Consider the following 6,435-nt stretch of genomic DNA (forward strand, 5'->3'; position numbering starts at 1 on the left):
TTACTCTGATAACGAGCATGTATTTTGGAAACTAATACTCTGTTTATGTTTTAAAATGATGAATTCGCTTAAAGTAATGTTTTATTAAAAGAAATTTTTAGTCTTGAATTTTGGGACGTTACAAAATACCAACGCGAACCACCTTCTCCACCATTTTTGCCAATGAACAACAACCCAAACAACCTCCACTGCCATTGCCATTACAACATTCCCCTTCCTTCTCTTCGTGAACCGCAGGACGCCAAAAGAACCGGGAAACACAACTACCACCCACCGTTGGCAAAACCCACTTCACCACCCACTACCGTTGTGACTGCTGGAATGCCCCTACCCCGACCATCTACCAGATGACACCGACCGTCGTTCTTCCCTCTCGTCATCCCCACCGAGCAGAAGCAACAGAGGCTACTGGAGAAACCTCCGACCACTACTACAGTCGCCATCTGCTGCTGCTGCCATGATTCCAGCCAGCCACCACCTTCTACTATTGCAGTAAGTCTTTCGCCACCATCACCTTTCATTCCGTATACTTTGTTTTCTATTCGAAAAGTTGATCAAGAGGATTGTTGATTTTTTTTCCTTTCGTTCGTTACCTGTGTGAAACAGATGATGAAGGGAGATGGAGTATGGCTCGGGGGAGGGTAGGGTACCGATTAAATGACGTAGAGAGAGATGTGGGCCTGGTTTTATATTTAATAATAATAATAATTTTAAAAAGTGAAAAAAATGAAAATTAAATTCATTAAGGGTATAATAGTCTTTTTAGTTTAGACAGAGACCAAAACTACATGTAAACTAGCTCAAAAGGACCACCAATCCAAAAAAGTCGAGGTTTAGACAAAACCCCTCAAAAATTGCATACAACAGGGACCATTTTTGCAATTTTGTCATATATATATATATATATATATATATATATATATATATATATATATATATATATATATATATATATATATATATATATATATATGTGTGTGTAGTTAACCTGTGATGCTAACTTTATAACCATAGACCACACAAGCGAAATTAAAAACCAAACACACCCAACCATGTTGCAACTAAAACCTAACTGTACATAAGTGAAGCAATAGAACAATTTTTACACAACATTATGTAAAGTATGTATGGCATGATCTGGTACAAAGCATGGAAATTGGAAAAATGCTAAAAACCGATTGATAATGAATATTGAGGGCCAATACAAAGAATAAAAATTAATTTTTTATAAGGTTTGGATATCAAAGAAAAACAAACATGAAAAACTGAAATACTCACTGGTGCTGGTCTCTAGTTGCTATAAACCTTTTTGGTGAAGATTGTTTTAATCGAAGTTAAGTACTAGGTCCAAATCAAATGCCAACTTAATGCATACATGCAACCATTTCATCGACACAACTGCCTATTCAAATGCTTATTGACTTTTTTTTTCCTGGAGAGGGTAATCCTCAAGATAATGAAGTTCAAGATCTTCTATCATTTCAGATTCTCCGTTTACCTACATTTGCCAATCACTTAGCTTAGAAAAATTTATAGAATGCTATAACAAAATTTTCTAAGCTACAAATTGTGCAACATTTAATAGTCATGAGAAATATGGACAATTATTGAAGTTCATGAGAGATAACCAAATTATTGTTAAAACTAATGAAAATATATAATATTTTTAGAAAAATAATATATAAAACAGAACACAGAAGACCAACCAGAAGCTGAACCAATACAAGGCGTTTGAACATAAGAACAAAGGTTACATGAAAGTAAGCTAACTATCAAGACAACACACAACATAAATGGACAAAGATATTGCATGATTCATATTGTAGTACACCTATTTAAATATGTGTGAGGCTCTAAAAATCCAATAAAAGCAACAGAGAAATTACATCAACAAGTAATAAAAGGTTCAGGAACTTATCAAACCAGAATATGAAAACAGTAATCAACAAAATCCAAAAAACAAACCTGAGAAAATGGTGAGCAAACACTTTATAGCCTTGACCCCTTTATAATTTCGTCATTCAACAAACCAATAAAAGCTTACATGATTATCTCTATTTATTTGCCTACAATTCAGTAGATCGAAAAGCTAATCTGAATGTAAACATAACAATAGAAACTATTTATTTGTATACAACATTAAAATTCCCAATACGACAATAAGCCAAGAAAAAACCAACATCAGGAGAATTTGAACAATCCATACCTGAAACAACTTGAAAAAGGGCATGTGAGTGATAAAATCCAACATGTAACAGGGCTAATCTCACCCTGATTCATTTTCTTTCCCAGAAAGAAATTAAGTTACTAAATCTAATTCCCAATTTGCTACCTGAAAAAATTAACATAACAATAGAATAATAAGAGTTTTTATATTTAATGGAGTTAGGGTTTACACTTGAATATGAGGGGAAACAGGTGAAATCGTTTGGCAACAAAAGGAGAGCTGTAGGGTGTGGAGACATGTTATGATTATCACCTGGTTCTTTGATTATCGTGTTCAACTTTAGAAGTGGAGTAGATGAATCATCTCCCAAATGTTCTTACATAGAAACAAATTGAAAGCAAATAAAACACAAATAGTTAGGCAAGCTAATAGAAAAGGAAAGAGAAATAAGAAGTTGAACCAGACTATGGTACACATTCTTTGAATGAGGGGAAGGCGTAGTCAAAAATACAAAAAGAAAATGAAGTAGAGGAACTTGAAAAATCAAAAACTAAAAAGAAACTTGAAATCGACAACAGAAAAGCTATATATATATATATATATATATATATATATATATATATATATATATATATATATATATATATATATATATATATATATATATAAGAGAGAGAGAGAGAGAACCTGGGTGATGAGGGCGGAGAATTTGTGGTGGTATGTTGCCCGTGTGATGGACGTTAGTAAACCTGCAAATATGAAACCATTACAAGATATAATATTGTTAACTTGCACCAAAACTAAATGAAAACAGATGCAATTGACAACGGATAGAGAAGGCAGATTTGACCATTGATAATGACTATGTTTAGTGGTCTAGGTTTTTCGATAGAGTAAGGTTGAATAAGGATGAGGATTTGATTGAGCACATGATAGTTAATGGGGGAAGGGATGTTCGGTGACCTTCTATAGGTTGCAGCGGCGGCGGAAGGAGGGTGAGGAGGGAGGTGGTACGCTGAAGGTCCACCGGAAACTGAAGCGAGTAAGGAGAGAGATATAAGAGACGTGGGTTTGATGGCGTTTGATGTTGTGTCGATAAGGTGAGGGGTAAGATAAGGTAAAGATACGATGAGTTATACGATTGTAAACTTAATAATATTGCACATCATGTTGTAACAGGTATACCTCTTAAATTTCAAGAAATAGATAATATGTTTAATAAGATAGTATATATATATATATATATATATATATATATATATATATATATATATATATATATATATATATATATATATATATATTGATTTAAAATTTTATTTTTAGGGTATAAATGTTGTTTAAGGTATATAGGTTTAATATTTTCACAAAAAAAAAGACATTTAGTTTTGGTGTTTTGGGTTAAATTTTTATCTGTGGTGCATTAAATATTATATGTGTGTTGGGGTGGAATTGGTAGGTACAAATTTATTTTTTCACTAAACCGTGTACCGTACCAATTATAGTTGGTATAAAAAAATTTCTACCACTATCATACCAAGAATAGTTGGTACCAACTTCATTGGCTACCAATAAGTTTGGATGGTACATGTTGGTAATCATATATACCTAGAGTATGGGGATTTTATAAATGAGGATTTTCATGTTATTGAGCATTATGGATAACCTATTGACTTATGTTCAAATCCTGATACTATTCAGCCCATGTGGTCATAACGGTTTGTCTGCAATGACTCAAGTGCATGAGACATATCCTTATCTTTGCAACAGAGGATGAGTCGGTACATGAAAGCTGACCCGGGACCCTTATTAGGGAAGTTCTTTTCCATATATATATATATATATATATATATATATATATATATATATATATATATATATATATATATATATATATATATATAACACATTTTTTTAATTTGGTTTTACTTTTAGGCTACATTTATTACTTAATTAGTTTATAACCCGTGAGAACCAAAATTATAAAATTAATTAAACTTTCATAGTAAAAACTCAAAATTATTAATTAATTACTTTAAATAAATTATTAATTAAAATATATTTTTTAGTTATATAAAACTATAATCATTGATTTAAATAAATATGTGACCTTATAATCTGTATTAATTTTTTTAATATTTATTCTAATGTTAATAATTTAATTTAAATTAGAGTAAGAAATTTAAAATGGAGAATCAATTGGTTAACAAGTGACATGAAATTAATTAGCAGACCTAACTGATGAATGACACATGACAAAATGAGAATAAACTTATTTTTGTATTATAACAGGGAGAAATGGAATCAAACTATTATCTTTAGATATACACGAAATGGAAAAAAGGTTAAAGTCGTTTTGAAAACCTTAATGTCCTATTTGTTGTATTTAAAAAAATATTAAATAAGCTAACCATTAAAGAAAATAACCCCTTTTTCAATTTTTTGAAAAATGACTACATACTAACACCCCCACCCCCCTTCTGGATTTGATTTTGAAATTTTGGATTTCTTTTTTGTTTTTTACAAAAAAATTCCAAAGAAATCGTTATGCTTATGTTTGAAATATTCATTTCAGAGTGTTTATTGTCATAGCATTTCAATTTAATGTTTGATTTCATGCCCTAATATTGTATATAGTTCATATTAATATATATGTTTAACTTTTTGTTAGATATAAATAAAAATGATTTTTTTGCTAAAATTTCCGGAACTTTTCATCCAATTTCGGATTTGTGTTGGAAATTTTGGATTTTTCATGGGTAGTTGTATGTTGCATTGTCCAAAGTTAAAAACAAAGATAGATTAAAAATATTAGTTTTAGACAATAACGGTAAACTTAGCAATAAGACATCTGATGTTGAAGTGTTTATTTACTCGTCATTTCTTTAAAATATATCAATAATTTTCTTTTATTTGTATAAAATTAAGTACTTAATTATTCATCATTTCAGTTGTATTTATTCAAAAATTTTACTTTAAAAATGCATAATGTTTAGACCTTTATATTTATATTTTTAATGAACTCGTGTAATACAAAGGTCTCACAGCTAGTATTTAATATGATAAATAACTTATATATTTGTTGAGTTTAACTATTTTTTGTGTTTAATGAAGAAGATTCGTTAATATCTTATGTGATGAAATATCATATTTTTTAAATTACGATAATCTTTTATTTTAAATCAATTATTGGAAATTATATTTTTATGTTGGATAATTTAATATTTTTTCCCTTAATGACACAGCTTTACAGGTTTTCTAGTTGTAAATAGGGTTAGTGTATTGCAATGATAGTTTTAGCTTAGAAAACTTTAAGTTATCTAAGGCCATACGTTATCAATACGCGTAAAAGGCATGCCACATCATCAAGAAACCCACTCTACTACATAGGTACTAGCTTTAGGGATGGTGTTCACTAGTGGATATGTAGTGAACAAGAGAGAGAAGGAAAAGAGAGATAGACAGGGCCGATCCTGAGGATTCAAATGCCCAGGACGAGCCATAAAAAAGGCCCTTAGGACCTAACGTGTAACAAATTAAATTATATAAATTAAAGTTTTTTTAAAACAACAATAATCTTTATAGAAACAAACTCTTTAGAAACAATTTTTAAAGTCTAATGACCAAAATAGAAATGAAGTGAAAGTATGTTACTATATGTTGCATCACCAGATGCTGTAATTCCAGTTGTCAATACTTTCCGGTAGACACGCTATAACCATACTTTTCCCACAAAGTCCGTATAACTACATCAAAAAATCAAGGAGTAATAGAGACATGATGATGATGATGATGATTGATGGACATCTTGACATCTAAGATCGGGATCAGAAGATACCCAATAGAACAATGCACCATCATGGGTAAGAGCCATGCTATATATGCATCATCTCTGCAGCAATTGAAACCACATGAAGTTGTTCTGATCAGTGAAACATTAAAGGAGTGCAATACATGGAGGAAAATAAAACCTAGAAAGTTATAATCCCTACAACAATTTTCATTCTTTTTTTTAATTTCCTAACAAGGTACCTCTCAATCGACTTCTAAAACAACAATGTGATACTTGGCTGCTGACACGAGAATGAAAACTTTTCCTTTTAAATACTCAACTAGCCTCGGGGTGTAATTTGAGCCTGAGTTTGAAGCTCAATTATCAATTTAACCTTCTTTATTGCAGCCCCAAGTGAAAATATCACCTGAATCAAAAACAACAATAGTATGTTTGTCTGCTATAACAATAGAAACTATCTTTGACCTTAATGGGC

At 30.8% G+C, this 6,435-nt stretch overlaps 1 long non-coding RNA gene across 2 annotated transcripts; it reads right to left on the reverse strand.

The window, feature by feature from the left end:
- Nucleotides 1-1,156: 1,156 nt before the first annotated feature.
- On the reverse strand, nucleotides 1,157-3,325 carry LOC145058640 (uncharacterized). 2 transcript variants are annotated; one of them, XR_013686445.1, is made up of 6 exons: nucleotides 3,018-3,325; nucleotides 2,855-2,916; nucleotides 2,480-2,542; nucleotides 2,207-2,332; nucleotides 1,966-2,094; nucleotides 1,157-1,498 (listed from the first exon to the last, which is right to left on the reverse strand). It is a non-coding gene; the product is annotated as an uncharacterized LOC145058640 (long non-coding RNA). The 2 variants fall into 2 exon arrangements; XR_013686444.1 differs by having other exon boundaries at nucleotides 1,966-2,066; nucleotides 3,018-3,320.
- Nucleotides 3,326-6,435: the final 3,110 nt, after the last annotated feature.

Source organism: Lactuca serriola, chromosome 6, assembly GCF_051521515.1.
Source record: "Lactuca serriola cultivar US96UC23 chromosome 6, Lser_US96UC23_V15, whole genome shotgun sequence".
Lineage (NCBI taxonomy): Eukaryota > Viridiplantae > Streptophyta > Magnoliopsida > Asterales > Asteraceae > Lactuca > Lactuca serriola.